The sequence below is a fragment of the Lygodium microphyllum genome, chromosome 8, assembly GCF_053477565.2.
Source record: "Lygodium microphyllum isolate KBCC chromosome 8, Lygodium_microphyllum_v1.1.10, whole genome shotgun sequence".
Taxonomy (NCBI): Eukaryota; Viridiplantae; Streptophyta; class Polypodiopsida; order Schizaeales; family Lygodiaceae; genus Lygodium; species Lygodium microphyllum.
This window is the reverse complement of record NC_141142.1, coordinates 25,769,147-25,779,600: the sequence shown is the minus strand read 5'-3', so window position 1 is coordinate 25,779,600 and position 10,454 is coordinate 25,769,147.

Below are 10,454 nucleotides of genomic sequence, written 5' to 3'. Positions count from 1 at the left end.
ACTCTTCTAGTCTGTATCTATAGCACAACACATGTTTTTGTTTGAATATATTGTTGAGGTATATTCATTTCTCATGGATGAATCATGTCATGTTCTTTTGCACATATTTTGCACATTCTTAAAGAAACTCATACGAATATGTCTCAATTTTGATTCGTTGTCTCCTTATCCCTATGAAAAGCATTTGAACTACTCTAAAGTTAAAGATAAAGTATGCTAAAAAGAAGATAAATTTGCAACATATTGATTGGCTAAGTGCATTGTTTTATTAAATTTTTGTGAGCAAAGGCTATTGCTTCCCTTGCTCACAAATAATGTGAAGTGAGAGAGGTACGGTTAGTAGGCTTGCCCAACAATGCCAATCAAGCCTAATATATTATAATTGAAAAAAAATATGTACATTACCTTCAAAGGTGCCTTCCATGCATTGTCTATAGCACTTTCTTAGTTTCCTCAAAAAAATGCTAAGGATTCTATGTTTTCATTAATCCCTTTATAATTATGAGTATTGCCAAGGGTTGTAGTCCAAGAGCATGTGGGTGTATACATGGGTGCATGAGTTCAAACCTTCGATATATCCTTGAGGCATCTTGCATCTTTCAAATTTCAAGCCTTCTCCCAATTTTAAAAAAAAAAGAATCTCCTCCTTGCTTTAGCCATGAGTCCTTGGATATAAGCACCATAGTTGAAAGTGTAGAGAAGTGAAAAATCGACTCAACCTTGCCATCTAGATCATATCCTTCCACTTCCTCATCGATACTTGTTTTTTGTTACAAGGAGAGTGGCCATTTTGCAAAAAACTACCCAAAGCATTAGAGTGGGGGAGATATTTAGGGAGGGAAGGAGACCTCGAAGATGGTTGACTTCCGTAGTAGTAGGACAAAGATAGGGAAAGGCGGCCCTAATAGTGCTACTAACAAGCAAGCTCAAGTGTGTAATCAAGAAGACAAGGAAGTCAAGCATGGACTGGGAAATGGGAAAGACACCGACCAAGAATAATGTGCATACTACAATCAATGACAGGAAGGAAAAGGAGAACATGGATCCTACACATGGCATGCAAAAAGCTAAGAAGGTGAAAACAAAAGCTAAGTTGCCAATCAAGCAAATGGTAAGGATACCACTTGTGGATAAGCACTTTTCTATCAACATTGATGGTGATGACAAAACATTTGAGGACATAGATACACTACTATATTAAACCAAAGTAAGTATTAGCTAGGCTCATTGATGTGGCTTAGAATGTCAAAGGGTTTGGGTTAGAGAGAAGAAAGTAAATGTGACACTACTTCATTAAGAAGCACAAACCTAATATGCTACACTATAGGAGGTCAAGCTTAATGAAGTGAAGGTTGAGAAACTATATTCAAGGGATATGTATGTTATTATATAAATAGGAGAGGCAAAAGTGGTGTTCTTGTCCTTGTTAAGGAGAGCATGAAACTTAGTTCGTGTGGTGCTTGGGAATGGTAGTGATGTAGTAGCCAATCTCAAGTTGTGGGATGAAGAAATTATAGTGGTCTCCATCTATGCCTCAAATACATGTGTTGTGAGAGCCAAACAATGGACCACTCTAAAGGAGAAGATTGACCACCACAACATGCTACTAGTGAGTGGGGCGAAGAGATTGTAGTGGTCTCCTTCTATGGCTCAAATACTCATGTTGTGAGAACCAATAATCTAAAGGAGAAGATTGACCACTGTAATATACAACTAGTGAGTGATTGGAACATGATGCTTTTGAAGTGCAATAAGTCACATGAGGGATGCTACATGATGATGGATGGGAGATCCACATGGGATGATCTTACTTGTACCAACTCTATATGTGAGTTTAGTTAAAGCAATATATCATGGGTGTGACATTCTCTTGTGCATGATACAATAATCATATAGGTGACACATGGTGGATTGCAAGACTCGATAGACTCTATGCAAATCATGGCTCCTAGTGGATGTAAGGGCTACAATATCAAGGTTGTACAACAAATGCCCTCATTAGATCATACTCATCATCTGTACATTTGAAGTTGTGATGCACTACAAGATATAGGCCTTATACAATATCAAGGTTGTACAATAAATGCCTTCATCAGATCATACTCATCATCTGTACATTTGAAGTTGTGATGCACTACAAGATATAGGCCTTATACTGACGTTAAAAGCGACGAAAATGTAAATAAAGAAAATTTTCCCTGTCGTCGCAAAAAGCGTTGTTATTGGCGACGCCATAGAACAGTCGGCAAATACCGACACTTTGCAATGCTAATAACAACGCCAATAACGACACGTGCATGTAAATTTGCGATGCTAATAGCGACGGTAATAGGGGGAAAATTTTGTGGCCAAGCTGCCCTGCCACATATAGTACTATGTGCTTTATTTGGGCCATACAAAATAGTTTCTGCAATGTGTACAATGCTCATATAAATAAAGACAAAGTGTACTTAAATCATAACATTGATATATGAAATAAATATAGGATCGCATAATGAAAGTGACTGGTACAATCATGGCAAGATATCACTACTACATAGAAAATGTCTACACAGATCATGTGACAAAAAAAGAAGGATGTGTGAGCTCCACGAATCCAAGGGCGAGCTATAGATCCTCGCCATTCGAAAGCTCGTCCCGCCACAAAGGAGCATTGAACGAACTCTGCAAAAAAAAAAAAAAACAACTACACATTAGTCTATCATACAATAATGCATTCTAATTAAACATGGTAACTACGAACAAGAAAGATGAGTGACTTATAGGGCCGCCGCGTCCATACAATCAGTTGATCAATGCAGTGAGACCGTGCCTCTCTGTATATCGAGTCTCAAGGCCGGTCGGATAGCAATTTATAATGGAGTGCTGCAAAGGAAACAAAATACTAACCATTAGAAACACGATTGTCAGTACAAAGGATATTGCAAAAAAATAAGCAAGCAAAACAAAAGAAAAACTTACAAAGTCCTCCAAATATGTCCTGTGGCTGCCACTCCCAAGATGATGGACCACTCTGGCCTCTAGTCGTGCCCTCGCCGTCTCGTGCTATTGACTCCAACGTCCTAGAGAATCTGTAGCCTCCTCCCTCAGTCGGCACCAGTTGTCCGCGTCTAGCCACTTCGGGCTTTGCAGCCCCACTCTTGAGTGCCTTGCGTGCATCCGATCATCTGTGTGACATATATACACGCATACACTCCATCATCTAGCCTGCAGAGAACCTATCTGCTGTGGCTGGTACCAAAAACTCCTCATGCAAGGATACTACTATGTAGTCCTTGCTCCCCTTCGATATGTTTTTCCAATGATCCAATACGTTGTGCAATCTACAAGGTAGGCATACCCCTCTGGGGTATGCCTAAGATGGGTCCTCTCCCGTCTGCGACCATGCTCCTAGGCATATCCGGGAGACCTCTATATATCTTATGTACTGACCGGGGTAGTATCTATTAGAGTAGCACCCATAGGGGTGCCACCTGCGGATGGCTGAGCAAAAGCCGGAGTGACTGGAGTAGACGTCTCCACATGTATGACAAATCCCGGAGGTGGTGCAACTCCAGCAGAACGACGAGATGGAGACACCGCGTTCGTGCCTCCACAACAACCACATGAGCCATGCTCTCTGGAACAGCTATAAGAGAGAGGAGTAGCACCTGTATCCTGAGCCAACCGCAAGCTCATTGTATCCGTATCTCTGCAGCATTCCTCTGACCCTGAAGTACTCCCTCCGTCCGACCCAAGTCTGGAGCATCAACCTCGTCTACTCGAAGCTAAAGCATCTGATTGCGCTGAAGTAGATCTAATAGAGCGGCCTGACGATGTCCGAGACAGCTCCTGGTCCGCCATGTCTCTGACTCTCGCCATCTAATCTGGAGACATGCGCGTGAAGATATCCTACAACTCATCGCTCATCCCTTGACTCATCTTGATGATCTAAGTATCCACAAACATCACCTGCACAAATAAAATATGATGTTAGCATAATCAATTTAAATCATACAAAGCACGATAATATAAATGCATATCTTATGTACCCTTATAAGCGATTAGTCAACGAATTGAGTAAGTGGATGCTCTGAGTATGAAGTATCCTATGGTCCAATGTCAATCTCCTGACACAACTCGGCATAAACTAGAAGGTCAATAGACATGTCACCACAAAAGGATAAGTCCATCTCGTTCTCACTTGGACTCTTGTATTTCCATCATTGTTACCTGATGCTAGCTTCTTTACATGTTCCAAGCTTTTGGTGGCCTCCACCCCTTGCAATATCGACCCCTCTATTTGCATATTGTCCTCATCTATGCTCGGAACATCGCTTTGATCATATACTCTCGCACTTCGGAAAGTTGAAGGTATAACATACCACCATCGAGGTTGTCAGGGGGTTTGGATAGAAGATTACCTGTTCACAAACACGTACAAGAGAGATTTAATTATTGTGACATGTACCATGTCGTAATACAATTAACAAACAAATGAGTTAATGCACCTGTTCACAATGGGCCGTCAACACAAAGGTGTCGTGCAAATCCGTCCTTTTTTTTTTAAAATCCATTTCGAGAAATCCAGATGGACCTCGTCGAACTGTTGCTCCAGCTCCTTCAAGTACCACTTTGAACCACTGCACATCAAATAGGATCATGGAGAAGCTACGGTAATCCACCGTAACAATACTTTGCAAGTTTCCAAAATACTCCATCTCATCTATAACCGTGTTTGGATCCATTGCTCGTCGTCGGCTCTCGTGCTCGAACCTTGCCATGATACCACAGTTTATTATGGAGCGCATTTTGTTAAAACGCTCCATGCAAAAATGTCATCCGCGTGACCATGCCTCACTATATATTTTATACATTGAAACACTCAATTAATTGTCGCATATAAAATATAGATATGACAAATCCTAAACACGTAATCACCTTTGGACTACATCCCCTCGAGAATTCCCACTCCTCAGTTGAGACCTCTGCCCCTTCTCTAGATGCTGCAATCAAAGCTCCATGCAACCATCGCGTTGATGTAAACTATGGCATCTCCTCCATGCCCTTGGGATATTGAATCGGTCGATAGCGCATCCTATGTCAAAATTCATATCGCGCTTCCTCTCGATCTTTCCTAGCTTGCTGGTACCTTGTGAGCCATGTCTTTCATAGAGGCATGGTGCAACATACAAAAGTGATTCACTTTCTCCTCCATTGCTACATCCATTCTTTTTTCTACCCCATTTCCAACCACCACATCTCCGGTCAGTCTATCATCGTCTTTCAACGACTATAGCATACTGTTGTCTAGATCCACCATTGGTAGCCATTGTGAAATATGCACTAGCACCTCAGACACCAACCAACCTTCAGCCATGCTACCTTCTGGCCGAGCTCGTTGTCGCACAAAGCCTTTCAGGGTTTTCATGAAGCGCTCCAAGAAGAACATCCCATCACGTATGGACAAGTCCAGCAATCTCCACTTCATCTACAAGATGCACAAGAAGGTGGATTTGTATCGTGAGCATGCTGGTAGGTAGGTATTTCTCAAAGAGACAGACCGTCTTCATTGCTCCCCGCCTCACAGATTCAATAGAGGACGTCTTAATCTCCTTCTGTGAGATCTATTGTATTAAAGTCGACAACCTGTAACTGCCCCCGCGTATATCTGGAGTAAGGCATCCTGCGATCGCGACTGGTAGTACAAACTGCCATAAATGAGAAAGCATTATGAACAATGACTACAATCCAAATAGCAAAATGCGTAGGCCACTTACAATCCATTCGTAGTACAACCCTGACATATTTTATGTCAATCATGGGATTTTAGCCCTGATAATTAGTCGTCTTTAGAAAATGCAAACCTGAGAGAACGCATCATATCGGTTGGAGTGCGAATAGACTTGACTATTTGCTTCACGTTGCACTCTTCTTTAGTGGACAAAACCCAAGGAGTTCGAGGTAGCTGCACGCGATTATCAGCACTCGATTGCGGCAAAAGTGCCTTCATCTTGCCTACCTTCTTCAAATCCATTCGTGCCCATATAGTATCTCTCTTTCCTGTGATGTGGTCCCATAGCAAGCTGCCCAAGTTCTTAAAAATATGCATGGGATCCAATATGTAAGTGGTTGATTTGTAAGTGGGTCCAATATGGTGATCCGGGTTTTTTACAAGTGGTTGATCTGTAAGTGGGTCCAATATGGTGATCCGGGTTTTTTACAACCCGGATTATTACCACAAAATTTGGCCAAAGCCCCTATCAAGAGCTTACCATATCACTTTGGGTTTATTCTTCAAGCACTAGGTATGCTACATTGCTTCTCGATTATGATAACTCTAGCAAATGGGGGGAACAAGTTCTTAGAAGGCACGTCAATGTAAAGAGTAAAATGGATGGTTATCTTAGTGAAGATGAAAATAGATTACACCTAGGAGTTGAGTGAATGCATAGATTTTTCAAAGGACTAGCCTCCAACTACACATGGGCTCCGTCTGCATCACTAAGATTTGGAATCTATCACCATCATTAGAGGACACCTCACCCTAACACACAAGTCAATATCCACATCATGGTGTCAGTTGGATCTTGCACAAAAGCTTACAAGCATGGACCCCTTTTGTCACATGCTTATATGTATTTATATACATATGGGGGACTAAAGTCAAAGCAGCTTTTAGAAGCCATTTTTTATAATCTCAATAACTCCCAAGAGAAGGTGAATTTCAAGAAAATTACCAATATACCCGATCGGTTTTAACCTGGTCTACAAAGTTGCAGAAGAAACGTTTTTCAAATTCCTCACGGATTTGAAGTTACGAAAGCGCAGACTTCTGGCTACATGCAATTTTCTTCTCTCTTTCACCACACCAACTTTCCACTCTGTCATTCTTGTAAATATATTATAATAATGTGCTTTGGACACCCACCTCTTGTAATCTAGCTCCATTTCTCTATTTTGTCTACCATCACCCTTGGCTTCTTGCATGATGACCAAGGTGGGGACTTGTCCCATCCACTATGCTCCATATTTTCAAAGATGCCATACATCATCTAGGATTATGTTAATCAAGAAGATTAGCTTAATCTAATCCCTCATGGAGGCTATATAAAGAGCCCATGGAGAATGAAGAAGGGGGGAGGAAGAACAATGACAAGCCCATGAGAGCACTCTAGAATACCCTCATCTCTTTGAGGTGAGCTATGAGTGAGTTCTTTTATTATGTAGCATAATGGCAAGCTTCCTCTACCTCTTCTCCTATTATCTCCCTCTCCTCTCATCTCTCTCTCTTATATTCCAATATGGTGTCTAGTACATATATTCTCTCTTGTAAATTTGTGTCTTGGTTCTCTTGATTCTCTTTGAGAAAAGAGGGAGAGAGGAGAATAACAAGTCAATGAGAGCACTCTAGAATATCCTCATCTCTTTGAGGTAAGCTATGAGTGAGTTTTTTTATTATGTAGCATAATGGCAAGCTTCCTTACCTCTTCTCCTATTATCTCCCTCTCTTCTCATCTTCTCATTCCATGTAGCATAATGGCAAGCTTCTTCTACCTCTTCTCCTCTTATCTCCCTCTCCTCTCATCTCTCTCTCTCTTATATTCCAATATGGTGTCTAGTACATATATTCTCTCTTGTAAATTTGTGTTTTGGTTCTCTTGATTCTCTTTTAGAAAAGGGATGTCCTAGCCCATCCTCCCTTTGGCTAGGTGGTGCTCCTCTTTAGTTCTCTTAGTGAGGATTGGAGGTTGGATGGGTAAGAGGCAACTCGTCCATCATTTCAGCAATGGATGTCCTAGCCCATCCTCCCTTTGGCTAGGTGGTGCCCCTCTTTAGTTCTCTTAGTGAGGATTGGAGGTTGGATGGGTAAGAGGCAACCCATTCATCATTTCAACCCTCAATGGCAACTCGTAGAAAACTGAGAACTATCGCATTCAGTTTGAATGTGACTCTGCGTGGACCATTTTTAGCTCGTACCAGGGTATTCATATGTGTTGGAGGTCGTCCAAGAAAACCTTTCCTTAGTTCATGACCCTTTGGCAAGAAAGTGGCATGGACTTGATATACCATATTCTTCATGGTTCGTGACCTTTGAGAATCTAACTATGGCCCGCACAATGGACATGCATGATAACCTGAGATAACCAGATCTGTCCCAATATCTCTATCCAATGAATACAAACTTGAACGAGCTATGATAGATATTACCAATGAGAACGGAAGCCTATTTACCTGAGCACTCTCCGAATCTCGGAAAGTCATGCATCGTTCACATGATAATGGCTCGAATATATTGGCAGACCGTCGACCATCGCGCTTGCTTGTATCTTGCATGGTGACCCCCTCCTCCCATAAAATCTTAAGCTCATCGATTAATGGACAAAGATACACGTCCATATTTTTGACTTTGTAGCGGCAGTGGGACGAGTAAGCTAAGGATGAGATGTCCTTTCTTCGTAGAAATCCATGGAGGGATATTGTAATTGACAAGGACTATAGGCCACACACTGTAATAAGTTGAGCGTAGACCAAATGGGTTCATGCCATCCATTGCAAGACCGAGCCAAAGATTCCTTGGCTCTCGGGCAAAGCCTAGGAAGGTAGAGTCAATGTGGCTCCATGCCCGTGAATCTGCTGATATTTGTTGAACTCCATCTGTGGACCTATTCTGCACATGCCACGTTGTCAAGCTCGCCATGCTAGACGTACGAAACATGTGGTTTATGCGGGGGATAAGTGAAAAATGTCTAAGAATTTTTTGAGGGACGGTTTGCCCTTGCAAGTCCTGTCGATACCTGTGAGAACCAAACTTTGGACATGTCTCCATAGTCTTGTACTCTCCTCAAAACAGTATGCAATCGTTGATACATGCATGGATGCTGTTGTAGTCTATGCCAAGCTTTCATAAAACATGTCGTGTATCATCATGAGACTCAGGCATGGTATTTGCAAGTGGTAATATATGATACTTCGATAACCAGAAAAAAATCATAAAATACCTTGAAAAAGCACAAATGTTTTTAATGATAGTGCCAAAAAGAAATCAACGAAGCGTATGTACAAGGTACCTGATCAACTCGGTCACACTCGCATCGCTCCACCCGTATTTTGCTTGCATGCTTAGGAGTGCAAGCAATGTCTTCAGGCGACATACTTGGCACCCATCATACAATGGTATGGATGCTTCCTCTCTAAGTTGATCAGAAGTCTTGACATCCATGGGAATCAATGCATCTATCATTGCCTCCATCTCAGGCTCCAAGATTGTAGGTAAGTCTCGAAGGCTGTCTGTCTCCTCTAGTATTGATGATATAGATTGGGTAGTACCTTCCAAGTGGTGGATTAGCTTAGGCACTCCATCTATTGCATGCCCACGAACTCTTTTAATTGGCTGCAAAGGGTGCACTTCTCCTTGGGACGAGACATCACCTTCCTGGATAGAAAATTTGCCAGCCACACCCAATCTTTTTGTATATGGTATTCAATTAGCTTGCGAGTACAATGTATGATTGATATTAACTTTTCTTACCGTTTGCTGAAAATCCAAGATCACCTGATCGATGATCTTAGATTGAAACTTGCCGAAGCGTCCTACGTATTCTATAGACAATCAACATTTTCGTCGAATTGCCAACTTGCATTGAGGACAAGAACATGGGACACGATGATTAAGATACGCCTCGCGATCTTGAACATCAAGACCTTCATTGTTTTCCATTTTGTCTACGTTACGACAAACAATTTGTTTTTGTTATCATTCTTTTTTTCTTTCTTAAATTGCTTGAGAAGGGATTTCTTCTCTTGTAACTCAACAAAAATTAACATATGTAAAGTCTCAACCCACCCACCCACAAATTAACATATGTCGGAGTGTTTCCCATCTCGTGGTGTTGCACCGGACCTCACCGGACCTCGCCATCACTCTCTTTTTATTTTTTATCCATTCATTATCTCCTCTCCTTCCATCTCTCTCTCTCTCTCGTTATTATGTTGTTCCCTCTCTCTCGTTCCTTCTTTTTTCTCTTCCTCCCCCTCTCTTATTTTCTTTAACAAAACATATCTCTCTCTCTACTACAACAATAACAACAACTACTACTACTACTACTACAACAATAACAACAAACAAGAAAAGAAGAAAAAACTACCATTACTACCACTACTACTACAACAACAACAACAACAAATAAGAAAACTAGACAACAACAAACAAGAAAACAAAAAAGACAATTACTACAACAACAACAACAAACAAGAAAACTACTACTACTACTACTACAACCACGACTACGATGACTACGACTACGACCATGATCAGGATCACGACCAGGACCACGACTATGACTACAACTACGACGATGACCATGGCCACGACTACAACTACGACCACGACCACGACCACAACTACGATTACGACTACGACGACGACGATGATGATGATGACCACGACTATGACTATGGCCACGACCATGACT